This window comes from Phodopus roborovskii, unplaced genomic scaffold (genome assembly GCF_943737965.1).
Source record: "Phodopus roborovskii unplaced genomic scaffold, PHOROB, whole genome shotgun sequence".
NCBI classification, from domain to species: Eukaryota; Metazoa; Chordata; class Mammalia; order Rodentia; family Cricetidae; genus Phodopus; species Phodopus roborovskii.
The window spans coordinates 27,387,477-27,401,544 of record NW_026126571.1 but is presented as its reverse complement, the minus strand read 5'-3'; the positions used below and the strand labels follow the sequence as shown (position 1 = coordinate 27,401,544).

Genomic DNA, 14,068 nt, shown 5'->3' with positions numbered 1-14,068 from the left:
AAAAAGTGGGGTACAGAATTAAACAGAGACTTCTCAATAGAAAAATCTAAAATGGCTGAAAGGCACTTAAGAAATTGCTCAACATCCTTAGCCATCAGGGAAATGCAAATCAAAACAACTCTGAGATACCATCTTACACCCATCAGAATGGCTAAAATGAAAAACACCAATGGCAGCTTATGCTGGAAAGGATGTGGAGAAAGGGGAACACTCCTCCACTGCTGGTGGGAGTGCAAACTTGTACAGCCACTTTGGAAATCAGTATGGCGGTTTCTCAGGAAAATGTGAATCAGTCCACCTCAAGATCCAGCAATTCCATTCTTAGACATATACTCAAAGGATGCACATTCATACAAAAAGGACATTCATTTAATTATGTTCATAGCAGCATTATGGATAGAGATTATCTTTAAGCAATTAAAAAGAGGGGGGGCTGGTAGTGGTTTCTTTATGTCCTTTTCTGTGATGAATATGTTAATTTTATAACCAGGAAAGAAAAGCTATGGACTAACTCTGAGATTTTCTGTTGATATTTTGGACATCTTACACAACATCCTTTGTTGACATTCTACAAATGGTATCTTCCAATAATATCCCAGTACTCTCTTCTTGTGATGGCAGTTTATATATGTTTTTGACTTCTGAGAGCTTTGTTATTTTTGGAAGGCTTTCCAAAAGCACCTCCTGGCCTTCCACGTGAGATATTAGGTGTTCTTGATGTTGTTTTTCTCCCTCTTCAGTGTAAACAATTAGCACTAAAGTGTCACTTTCTGAGATAACAAGTATCATTGAGGCCTCTGAAATATTATTATTTGGGGGAGAGGCTGAAGATAATTTCAGTAGGTAGAGTTATTGTATTCATTTTTTCCTAGTTTGTATAGAGGAATGGATTTGTTCACTGCTACAAGTATCTGAAATGAATTGATAACACACTAGGGTTTATTAGTGAACCATCCATAGATCCTTACATGAGCTTTTCACTCAGGTCTCCTGCATTTTTAAATATTTAAATAACATATTTAAATAACAGAAGGGTCACCCTGCATTCAGGAAGCAGGTCCAGTTGCTGTGATAACTGCATTTCATAGACAAGGAGGACTTTACCACAGTCCAGTCCTGAGGAGGTCAGAAGAGGAGCATCAGAATGTCAAGGTTGGAAGAGGTGGGAAGCATTGGTCTTACAGGCTAGAAAATGTCACCAGTCCCCTGGCCATTTCAGAAGAATGTTTCACTAAAATATTTTTATTAAGTTATTTTGATGGTATGTGAGTTTAGCTAGTTGTCTTTTATCTATTTTTTATTCAAAAAGTAATTTTTTAAATATGATTTTTTATTTAAATTAGAAACAAACATGTTTTATATATCAATCCCAATTCATGCACCCTCTTGTCCTCTCCTGTTCCCCCCACCAACCCCACTCTCACAGGGAGGGTGAGGCCTTCCATGGGGAGTCTTCAAAGTCTGTCATATCATTTTGAGTAGGGCCCAGGCCTTCCCCCATGTGTCTAGGCTGAGGGAGTATTCCTCTATGTGGAATGGGTTCCCAAAGTCCATTCGTATATTAGGGATAAACACTGATCCACTACCAGAGGCCCCACAGACTGCGCAGACCTCCAAACTAACACCATATTCTGGGAATCTCGGTTGGTTCTATGCTGGTTTCCCAGCTCTCAGACTGGAGTCCATGAGCTCCCCCTTGTTCAGGTCAGCAGTTTCTACTGGTTTCTCCAGCCTGGTCTAAACCCCTTTGCTCATCACTCCTTCCTGTCTGCAACTGGATTCCAAGAGTTTGGCTCAGTGTTTAGCTGTGGGTGTCTGCTTCTGCTTCCATCAGCTACTGGATGAAGGCTCTAGGACGGCATATAAGGTAGTCATCAATCTAATTATCAGTGAATAGCATTTAAGGTAACCTCTCCGCTATTGCTTATATTGTTAGTTGGGTTCATCCTTGTAGATCTCTGGACATTTCCCTAGTGCCAGATTTCTCTAAAAACCTATAATGACTCTCTCTATTATGCTATCCCTATTCTTGCTCTTCTCTATTCTTTCCCTGACTCAATCTTTCTGCCCCGTCATGCCCACATCTCCCCTCCTCTTCTCCCTAACACCCTCTCCCCTTCTCACCATGCTCCCAATTTGCTTGGGAGATCTTGTCCCACAAAAATGTAATTTCATATACTATATTTTGATCATGTTTTTGCCTCTCTTACCTCCAGATCTTCCCCACCTCCCTATCCACCCAATTTTGTTATTTTTCTCTGTCTTCATCTCTCTGTCTCTCTCTCTCAAAACTTCAAAACTGAAAACAAATAAATTTAAAGAATAAGAAAAAAATGCCAAAACAAAATAAAACAGGAAGCGCTCCCCCAAACAAGCCCCATGAAATCAATTCTGTGTAGACCAACTACTCCTGGAGTGTGGTTGATATACCCAATGATGCTCCATTTGTGAAAACTGATTTTCCTCTTCCCAGTAGGTGTCAATTGCAAATAGCTTCTTGGCAAGGGGTGGGACTTTGTTTCCACTTCCCCTGTCAGTGCAGGGATCTGTCTGACTTTAGCCTGTGAAGGCCTTGTGATTGTTACCACAGTCTCTGTGAGTTCATATGTGCGTCTTTACTGTTGTGTCTGGAAGATGCTGTTTCCTTGAACTATCAAATATCGCTGGTTCTTATACTCTTTCTGCGTACTTTCCACATAGGTCCCTGAGCCTTGACTGGAGAACTTAATGAAGACTTTGAATTCAGAACCAAGTCCTCCAAATTCTCTGACATTTCACATTGCCCAGTTATGGGTTGCTGTGTTAATTCCCCAATATTGCAAAAAGCAGCTTTTCTGATGGTTGAATGAATCACCAATAACATAATGACACTAGGATTCATTTTATTGCTATATTCCTTTAGCAGAATAATAATAGTAGGTGGTAGGTGGTAATAGTAGGTGATAGTGATACTATCTTAGGCCTGTGACCTATATAATCTCAGGTTCATTGCCACTTGAGCAGCGCTAGGTATGGGTTTCATCTCAGGGAGTGGGTCTTAAGTCTTAAATCAAATTTTAAGAAGTGGTTGGTTACTACCATAACATTTGTGCCACTATTGCTCCAGTCTATCCCACAAGCAGGTTGCTGCTGTAGGTTTAAGGGTTGGTAGTTGGGTGATATTATGGATTAATCTTTTTCTTCTGGTAGCATGAAGAGTGTGTTAGCATCATGCATGCTAGTCAGGGGTTGAAGCTTCTAGTTGAGCACAAACTTGATTTCTCAGTGTTTGATGTCATAAGTCAGTGTTGTATTAGTAGCAATAGGAATTTACTATTAGATAGTTGAAAGCAACTGATTGCCTGTGATGTTTAGGAGGATCATTGGGACCCTTTTGGCCTGTGACTCAACAAGATGGAACCTATTTGGAGGATTAGATGTCCAGTTGGGATATTTCTCACCACTTATATGACTCCATATAAATTTGTTTCAGATATGTATATATTTATGGAGGCTTATACAATTGCGTGTTTCCAAGTTTTTTTGGAAAGCCCTTTATTATTAGTTTTCTTCCCTGTATTTAATCTTTTACCTTCTCTCCAATTCCCCTCCCCACTTAAATCCTTCTATTCTAGCTCCCTCTTTGTCTCTCCATCTCCATATCAATGTACTCTATTTCCCTTCTGTGGGAGACCCTCTACTTCCCCTCTGTCCTTTACTAGGTACCAAACATCTGTGGTTATTCAGATTTTAGCACACATACCAAAAGCTTAAAAGTTAGCATCCAAATATAAGAGGAAAAAAATGCAATATTGGTCTTTTTGGGTCTGAATTAGCTCCCTCAGAATGGAGAAGTCAAGTCACGTGTCTTGACAGTAGCTGCCTAAACACTCCGTGAGCCACTAAATCCACCAAGTGTTTATTCATGTAACTGGAGGAACACTAGAATGGAGAAGCTTACAATGAGCAACCATATCTAGGACCAGCACTCATCTGAGACTTACTTTCCTCGGGGGCTCCATGATATCATGGCCTTTCACACCTGGGCTGTGGGCTACATTAACTGCAACTCCCCATGGCACTTGCCTTGTATATTTGGTTGCCTGGAAGTCTCATGCTAATGAGAAAGCACACTGCCAGGTTCTGAAGCACCTCAGACTTAAGCACAGTTAATTCCTCTTGGTGATCCCTGATCACTGATGTTGCAAGATCAAATAAACAACTAATTAAAACCAATGTCCACTTTCCATTGAAGTCATTATGGGCCCTCCCCTGAGGAAGTGGTTTTCTGAATTTGCAATCTGTGGGGAATATTTTTCCCTCCTCAGATCTTGTGAGAGGGGAAATGTGGAGCCCAAGGTTCTTGTTTCTTTTCTATGTCAAAGGAAATAGTTATCATTTGAATATTTGTTCTCCCATCTATACAACCCACAAATGCGTGGCTCGAAGCATGCCTGCTAAAGACCTTTCTGGGCAGTAGTGTTGGAGACACATACGTTAATGTGCATGAAATCTTTTCAGGAAACAAGCAATTTGCATGTTGAGTGCTCAGTGGTTTAGCTGAAGTTTTCCTGCTGGTTAGTATGTGAGCAGGTGTGTGGACATGCTCGTGGTCTGCATGAGTATGTGTGTGTGTGTGTGTGTGTGTGTGTGTGTGTGTGTGTGTGTCTGTCTGTCTGTCTGTCAGTGCATGTGTGTCAGAAATGGTTCCAGGATTTTGAGTTTTAAGTGTGTGGTTCTGAAGGATGGATCCATGAAGGAATAGGAGCAAAGAGATGCCAGGAGAGTTGGAGCCAAGTTTCTGGAGGTTCAGTGCTGGTGGACCTTGGAGAGGAAGCGGGGTGCTGTCATCTCTGCCACACACCCCTGGAATGGGCAGAGCCTAGCTGTGTGTGGAAGCAGGTGTTTGGGATCCATGAAAGGGGCACATGTGAATCTCAGATACTGAGGACCTAAGCTCCTTGGGGTGCTTTCCTTGGCTGTAAAGGGCTGGAGAAGATAGGACTCATGAAGCTTGTGCAGCAGCAGCCAGAAATTCCCCAGTGATTTTCACATGATCAGAGTCAGGCAGAGGAGGGGCAGGAGCAGATGCCACTGTGTCAGAAGAACATGAGTATTAGGGGCTCTGCTTCTCATACCCAGTCAACCTGCCTCCCCTAATATGTCACCTGACATCCAAGGGAAGGTCAGGCTGACTGAAATTGAGTTTCATCCCCGTTTAAAGAATGGGAACCTAAAATAGAAAGCAGCACCAAAATGTACAAACTAATAAATGGGATGCATCTCTCCTGCACCTGAGCCCTGGGAGTGAGGTGCAAACTTTGGCTCCTACACAGAAGGACTTCTGAGTCTTTCTAGAGAGTCAGTTAGAGTCAGTCTCAGAAACAGAAAGGTGGAAATGAGCAGGAAATAAGGGAGGGTGGTGGCTCCTGACACACTGCTAAGTTTCCAGTTGACTTGTTCAGTACGGTACCTCCCACACTCCCAGGAAGACAGTGGGTCAGCATGCAAGGCATTCTTCTGTGTAGCAGCCTCTGCCTGGGTGCCAGACAGCAAGCCACAGGCCATCTGTAGAAGTCATGCTTGCCCTGGTAGCTGTGTGAGGGCACTCTGGGGTTAGCTTTCCTACAGCTAACTGGGACACATGCAGTTCTGTTGTGGAGGCTCCCTGGAAGGTGTGTGGGTTAGAAGTTAAAGCATTTTCTCACTACATCCTCACCCAGGAGGAAGAGAAACTGTACAGACACCCATGTGGGTAAGTCACAGGGGATGGTTTTCACAATGGGAAATAGCATAGTTGCCTGTCGACTTGCAGATGTGTGTGCTAATCTTGTAATTAGCATGATGGTATATAAATGAATAGATAAGAAAAAATGGCCTATGCCACCAGATAAAAGTTTATCTTGAAAATGGCATGAGGGGAATGAGCCAGATGTCACTTAAACAGGATGGTTGCTAATGATGACAGTACAAACATGGTGAATACTGGTACTCAGATCATTTTTAGCCCAAGGAATGGTGCCTCCCCCCACACAATGGGAAGATCTTCTCACTTCGATGAACCCAATCAGAACAGCCCCTCTGTGATTGTCCAGAGGCCCATCTCCTGGATTTTTCTAGAGTTTATCAAGTTGACAACTGAGATGAACCATCACACTCACTGAACCTAGAGTGGGCTGTCTCATCTACACTGAGAGGCCAGCAAGCTGGATCTACCTTTCTCCATCTCCAGGACTGGGATTGCAGATGCTGCCACAACTGACCTTTTATGTAAGTGTTGAGAACCCAAACTACAGTCTTTATGCTTTCACAAGAACACTTTACTTACTAAGCCCCCCCCCAACCCCTTAGGCCAGAACCAAGTTTGTTTGTTTGCTTTTTGTTTTTGTTTGTTTGTTTCTTCTTCTTTTGCAGTACTCCAGCAGATCTGAACAGTGACACCTGTTGTGTATAGGAAATCATGGAGGAGGGGGTCTAGAAGTAGAAAAACACTGTAGGAGGTGTCTCTAGGTACCAGGCTGAACTTGCTAAGTTTATTCATGCAGAGTGGTAGATAGAAGCTGCACAGAAATCACTGCACTTTGTTAATTCAGAGGAAAGGGGCAGGACTTCACTCACAGCGGTAGACATGGGCTCTGTCCATACCAGCCAGCTGGAGAAGGCATCTGTCACTGGATTTCCACTGTTCTTTGGTCTCTGTAGCAGAACTTGAATGTATCTGTTTTCACATCTGTAGGTTTTATGGTGTAGTTAACTGAGGAAAATTTAACTTCCAATTTGCAGCCTCATTAACTGAATGACTAATTGGCAAAATTGCCATTTTCCAAGTTACACTTGCTGCTTGTTCATTATTTATTTTAAAAAATGGGAAAAGCAGCAGCTCCCTGCCAGTCAGAGCGCTGAGAATATGTGACTGTTGAGTGCTCAGCCTACATGGGGCATCTCTATCACCTTCTCTAAGCCCGGGGAACACTGTGGAAGAGGAGGAGGGAAGATGGGATGGGATGGGGAGGATGTGCTGCGAAGCCTTCTACACATGACATGCACACATGGCAGCTGTGGCCACCTGTATGAGACTGCGTGCACACACAGACATGAGGGTAGGGTGAGATAGTTACAAAGAAGAGGAGTCAGTAGCAGTTGAGAGAGGGCAATGGGGGAATGTAATTAAAATAAGGTGTACACAAGTATGAAAATGTCAAAAGTAAAAACCAATTGTAGCATATGAAATACAGTCTACAAATGTCCCACACAGTGAATAAAACATTTTAGATTACATGATGGTAACTGTGGGCTGTCCTAACAACCACTATCTCCTAAGTTTACTCTCCTTTCTCCTTCTTTATCTTTTCTTTTTTTTCCCCTGCGTCCTCAAAGAAAATGGAAGTTTCTTTACGCAGGCTTCTTCCACTGACTCTAGGGGCAAGACTCATCATACACCCTGGTGGAAAAGCAGGCTTGTAATGGTTTTCTCTTTACAGGGATACCAACAAGTGTCTGCTATAACCTATGGAAGAAAAGCTGTCAGCTAGGAATTGAATTACTCCTGGTATCTTCATGTATCTTAGGGTTTTTATTGCTGGGAAGAGGCACCAAGGAAACTCTTATAAAGAAAATATTTGATGGAGGCGGCTTGCATTTTCAGAGGCTTAGTCCATTATCTCTTGGTGCAACGTTGTGCATGCAGGCAGACGTGATGCTGGAGAAGGAGCTAGGAGCCCTACATCTTGACTCACAGGTAACAGGAAGTAGTCTGAGACACTAGACCAGGCTTGAGCATATGAGACATCAAAGCCCACCCCCACAGTAACATACTTCCTCCAAGAAGGCTATATTGACTCCAATAGAGCCATACTTCCTAATAGTGCCACTCCCTATGAGTTTATGGGCTCCAGTTACATACAAACTACCATATTCCACTCCCTAACCCCCCATACACTTGTAACAATATCATAGTGCAAAATGCATTTAGTCCAACTTTGAAAGTCTCCATAGTCTATCATAGTCTCAACAATGTTTTAATGTCCAAAGTTCAGTCTCTTCTGAAATTCATGCAACCTCTTATCTGTAATCCCCTGTAAAATCAAAATAAAAAAACAAATTACATACTTCCAACATAAATGACACAGGATATATATTAACATTCCAAAATTTAGCTAAGAGAACATAGTGAAGAAATACTGGACCAAAACAAGACTGAAATCCGGTTGGGCAAACTCCAAACTCTAAATCTCCATTTTTTGATGTCAAAATGTTCTTCAGATCTCCAAATCCTTTTAGATTTGATGACTGCAACTTACTTCTTTCTCTTGGGCTTGCTCCATTCCCTCTTAGTAGCTTTCCTTAGGAGGTATTCAGTAGCTCTGGTGTCTCTAACATCTTGGGATTTCAAAAGCAATCCAGGCTTCAACTTGATAGCTTCATGATGGCCTCTCTAGGTCTCCATTCAGGGATACCCCTGACACATGCCTGACCTCAGGGGCAGCATATAGTCAAGGAGGCAAATTCCATAACCCCTTTCTTCAGTTCTTAGCTATAAATCCAGAACCATGTGGCTGAAGCTGCAAAGTTCTATTGCTTTCTGGGGCTGCAGCATGGCTCCCTTGCACAATGACATCTTCATCAGTTTTTTTTCACCACATAACCTTGGATGTCCTCGAACTTGCTTTGTAGACAAGGCTGGTCTCAATCTCAGGGATCCACCAGTCTCTGCCTTCTCAGGGCTGTGATTAAAGGCATGCACCACCATGTCTACCTCTAATCTTAATTCCTTTTCATAAACTTGAAATGTAGTTGGGTGAGATCTTGCCCTGAAGTTACCACTCCCTTTATTTTATTTCTTAATCCATTTATCTCCTTGAACACAAGATTTAGCTCCATTCCACTCCCCTGTAATCAATTTTCTCCTCAAATTTTACATTTTGTATTTTTCCTTTCTCGATTTGCTCCTTTTCATTATAAAGCTTTGTAAACATGGACACTAGTAACCACACGGCAGAGTCTATACTAGGCTGGCAGATATGCTGCTGGAGAAGAAGCTGAGAGCTCTGTATCTTGACAGACAACAGGAGGAGGTCTGAGACACTGGGCATAGCTTAAGCATATATGAAGCCTCAAAGCCTACAGTGACAGTCTTCTTCCAACAAGGCTGACACCTACTCCAACAAAGCCACACCTTCTAACAGTGCCACTCACTATGAACTTGTGGGAACCAATTACACTCAAACCACATCATGTGAATAGATTGCCCTCACTCCCCAAGTGTGCAACCCAGGATGCTGCCACCAGGTGACCTTTTCCTTGACAGTTCAGCAAGTGTGGACATAGTCCAGACTGCTTATACTGGACTGCGCTGCCCTGTGGCTACACATGCATGTGGCCTTCTCCTCATCCCCCATTACAGAGCTCTGCCCTGGACTCTAGAGGCAATGCCCTGTGCCTGCTACACTCTAAAACAGCACCAGTCATCATCCATGACTGCCTCTGCTGAATTTGCAGAGCCTCTAGATTCTTAGACTTGAGGTATCAAAATGTCATCAACACCAGGAGCTTTGGGATGTTGTATAAAACAGACATCTCTTTAAGTAAATCTGAAGGTAAAGATGTTCCTGATTTTACAGGAAACTATTTCTGATCATTTCTGAGCCCAGACAGAGGTACCTGGGATGTTCAGCAAGGAGAAGAGCAATTGGTTTCGTACAGATGTTGCTGCCCCCCTGCAGATGCCATCCCACCTACACCACACACTTACCACTACCAGGAACAGACTCAGGATGAAATCAAACCACTCCTTCAGTTTAGAATTCCTGGCACAGGCGACCAGGTCACGGAGAGCAGTAGGCTTGGCTAACTAGAGGGGGTGTGTGCCCAACTCTATGTGTTTGGGTGGTGAGACCTCCTTTTTTTCCTTGGTCTTCCCTTGGGCAGGGGCAAGACGTCATCTTGACCAGGACGTCCTGGGCTTCTATAGACAATGAGTTAGAATATTCCTGACACCCCTCTCTTAAGTGAACACTTGACAATTCAATGCTTTAAGCTTTACTGTGGTTTTTCTGGATGGGGGTGGTGTCTGGAATCCCATTTGTGTCTTCAGAGCTGGGAGGAACAACTGTCCAGTGATTTCTTGCTGACATAGAAGGAGAAACAACTCCCTAGTCAGGACTTCCTACATTTCCGCAAGGATGGCTACATGCTGACCTGGTCACAGTAAGGGTGGAACAGGAAGGGGCCATCTACTGTATATACAGTTATTGCATCTGACGATCTGGTCATGAAAAACATTCATCACCATGGAAGAACAACACAGGGGAATTAGCACTGCTCTTAGAATAGTCCCTTTAAGGTGTACTCTTTATATCCGTCTCTGTGACAAATGACAATGATTCAGCCACAGCCTCTGTGGCAGTGAGCACACAACTTCACCAGCCTTCCCCGAAGGCCTCATTTCTGATGGCCTTTGCAACCACAGAACAGTCCATTCTGTACCACGGCAGCATTTGCTGCCAGGTAATTGAGTGACTGTTTCATTCTTATTGGGCACATGGTGACTTTTATTTCCAATATCCAGTCCTATGCAATGACCTGGCAGTTTCCTGCTCTAGCAGGCAGGCTTACCAATCTCAGCTGGTCCCACCTTCATCGTTATCCTCATCTCCTTCCACTGAGCCTGCTTCCTGTCTTTTATTGCAATGATTAGCAGACTAAACTCTCCCCTCATCCCTAGGGATGGTCACCTGGCTAAAGTGTTTACCTCTAACTTTTGTGAAGGCCCCAGAATCTATTGCTTTGGAGAGACTAGAGTTCTATTCAATTTCTGATAGTGTTAAATTGGATCCCTCCAAAGTATGTCCAAGCCTTAGTTCTCTGCTATGAATAAGGTTTCATCAGGAAGTAGGGTCATTTATTACAGGTGCAATTAAGATAGGTCATTCAGAGACAGTTCAGCTTTTATATTTGAGTCATCAGTTATCTATCTGTGTGGGTGGGGGGTGTTTTTTTTTTATAAAGACTAGGAGAGAGATAGGAGAAGCTGGGAGACAAAGGGGATTACTAGGAGAGACAGAGATGAGAAGGAGGAGGAAAGAAGCAGAAAAACAAGGTCACCTGCCTGGGAAGACATCAGAAGACTCCAGGACCAGAGGATAGGGAGGCAGGAGAAGTTTGGCAATTGCCATTGGTGCCTCTTTCTCTCCCAGGGAAGAAGATGACTACCCAGCCAGTCAGAGGGCTGCGTCTACGTGGAACCTTCAGGAAGGCTAACATTCAGGCAGTCTGAGGGCCAGTAGAGTGACAACTGACTGGGCCTCTGGAACTTCAACCAGGATAGGGGGCCTGAAGTACCAATAGGTGGTCTGTCACTCCTGCTCTGGGGAACAGGGTGACTCCCTGGAGCTGCCATTAGCTCGCTTGCATAGTTAAACGCTAGGAAAAGTCTCCACCTTTGCCGTGTGTGTGTGTGTGTGTGTGTGTGTGTGTGTGTGTGTGTGTGTGTGTGTGTGTGTGTTCCTGACTGAAGCAGGAAGGAAGCATAATGAATATTTTTGTAGTTCTCCAGAACACCTTCTGTCAAGGTGGCATCCATGCCAAGCAGTTCCCGTGTGCTCAGTTTGCACTGACCAGACCACAAAGCAGCCACCACCAACTTCACTTGGGCCAGTCAGGTGAATGGTCCAGCCACCCTTCCTCCTTCTCAGCTATGCTAGCCCCATGGGCAAGAATAGGGAAGAAAAGAGATGCCCTTCTCCTGACTCCATTTGTGAGCCATTTACTGTCCTAGGCCTTGCCTACTGCTGTGTCTCCACAGGCTTCCCAGGCCCTGGATTATCTACCTGCATCTCATTCTTTCCATTATCCAACCTAAACGCACTCTCCTCTCCATCCCATCTTCCTGTCCATCCCACCCGCACCCTACCTCTCCTCTATCCCGCCTGCATCCCACCATCCTCTCCCTCCCACCTTTCCATCCATCCCACATACATCCCAACCCTACCCACCTTCCCACCGAATCCCATCCCCGCAAGCATCCCCACCCGCCTTCTTCCTGGCCTGAAGTGCTGTCTATCTGTTTTTCTACCTTAAGTTGGAAAGTTGGAAGGGCAGTTATGGATGAAAGGCTCCGAGCCTGAGTCAAGGCTGCTTCCAGCCAGATGTGTAGACTTGAGTTGGCTAGCTGTGAGGAGGTGACCCTTCCACAGGATGTACTTTGTGGGAAGGATAATGGGCCCTATTAAATTTATATAAGGCTGCTTGTATAACACATACTCTAGAACCAGCATACTATATGTTATACACATAATATTTATAGACTGGTTATTGATAGTCCTGGGTTCGTTTGCTTTTAAGGTGTAGGGAGAATGACGCTTGCTTTTCAGTTTTGTAAACAAACCATTGTAAGGATTCAGGCATTATGCTGGCCTGACCCTATCACCTGGCAGAATGCACTCAGGCAGTACCCTGGTCAACCCAGGGTTCCATGACTCCTAGTCTGCAGGCAGATGCAAAGGACCCCTTTAAAAGATAGACCCCTGCCCACTTATGCTCTTTCCCTCTCTCCTTCCTGCTCTTCCCCTGGGGGCAGACAGGACTTTTCCTGTCTCCCTCTTCTCTTCTGTCCTCTCGTCCTCTCTCTGTGTCTCTGTGCCCCCCCACACTTCCCTTTCTAATAAAACTTCTCACTAAGCTCTGTCTGTTTGGCATGTTTATCCCTCCACCTTGGTCACCCTTGCCTGCCGTGGAATTCACCAAGTGCCCCCCCCCCATGCTTCTTGCAAGAAAAATAAAGAGAAAATACAGAGAACAAAGCTTCCCCATTTTGGGGTCATCACTCTGCAGTCAGTTTAGGCTGGACCTAGTCCCACGGAGGAGCCCAGTACACACACAGTTCAGGTCTTGCCACACGGTAGAGGACTTGGTGGAAGGGGAACAAACTTGATGAAAGAAAAGAGGCGGGGCCGGAACTCAAGTAGAAGTTAAACAGTCTATGTGTGCTGTGGTTTGGAGATGAAAAGCCAGTAGAAGTTATTATTGTCGCTATCGTGAATAATGAATGAGCTCTGGAGGCCAAGCAAAGCTTTTCCACCACAGAGCCCAAGGTCCCTTGCCTTCAGGTACAATGATCTGTGGCCTGTTCCTGCACTTTACTGTGCAGTGGGTTCCTTTGCTTTGTTCCAGTGGGAAGTGAGGCCAAGGAGTCTTTGCAGCACAGAGTCAGAGGTGCCCCCAGCAGGCTGGGTGTGGCCCATTGCTGGTCTTTCCTTTGGAAAACACTCTCCATTCTGTTGGGCTCCTGTCCTTGGCAGCTGGGGCAGAGCTGGAGACAATAGGAAGGGCTGGAAGGTAGACAAAGGTCCAGGAACCCAGATGGAGTGGAGAAAGCCAGGGCTCAGATAGCTCCTGGGGGGGGGGCAGGACAGGTGTTTGCTAAGCACAATCTCTGCAAAGGCAGAGGTGGGCTCAGAGTCCCAGGACCAGATTTTGAGTGACTCACAAGCAGTATGGCTGCCTTTGGATAGGAAGTCCCTACTGTTTCTAGAAGGTGCTCAGCAATGCTATGTTTTGTTGCAGTTTATGACAGGACTGTGATCATTGAGAAGAACTGGCTCTTAACAGGGAGCTTGGGTTGGCTGTGCTATCTTCCCCTTGGGGGGCTTTGCATGCTGATGTTCTGGAAGAATCAATCCATCCAGCCTCTTCCTTGAAGGGTCCAGTGTATTCATCCATGAGACCTGTCTTTTCAGGGATGCTTACTCATTCCTGATGGAATTGAGGTGTGGGGCTGGTGAAAATCACCTGTGGGAACCACTGTGCCTCATGGTGACACCCTGACTTGTCACTGTCCCTACAGCCAACCCAGCACAAGGGTATCCAGCTGTTGAGATTGCACAATCCTCCAGTCACTCATGGGAACAGGTGAGGGTCTTATTTTCTGAATGCTAATTTTCTGTGGCTCCTTCTCTTCCCAACCCTGAAGCATGTGAAGACCTCTGCTCCCTAAGTTCCCTGAATACTTGGCTGTCTTGTCTTGTCTTTCTTCTGATCCAGCCAAGAGGAAGAGTTAGAGCCCTGCCTGGGCCAGTGGGGTCTTGAGGGG

The 14,068-nt window shown here is 44.8% G+C and overlaps 1 pseudogene; it reads right to left on the bottom strand.

Annotated features, from left to right (window-relative positions):
- Nucleotides 1-543: 543 nt before the first annotated feature.
- Nucleotides 544-1,081, bottom strand: LOC127235761 (EKC/KEOPS complex subunit Tprkb-like; annotated as a pseudogene).
- Nucleotides 1,082-14,068: the final 12,987 nt, after the last annotated feature.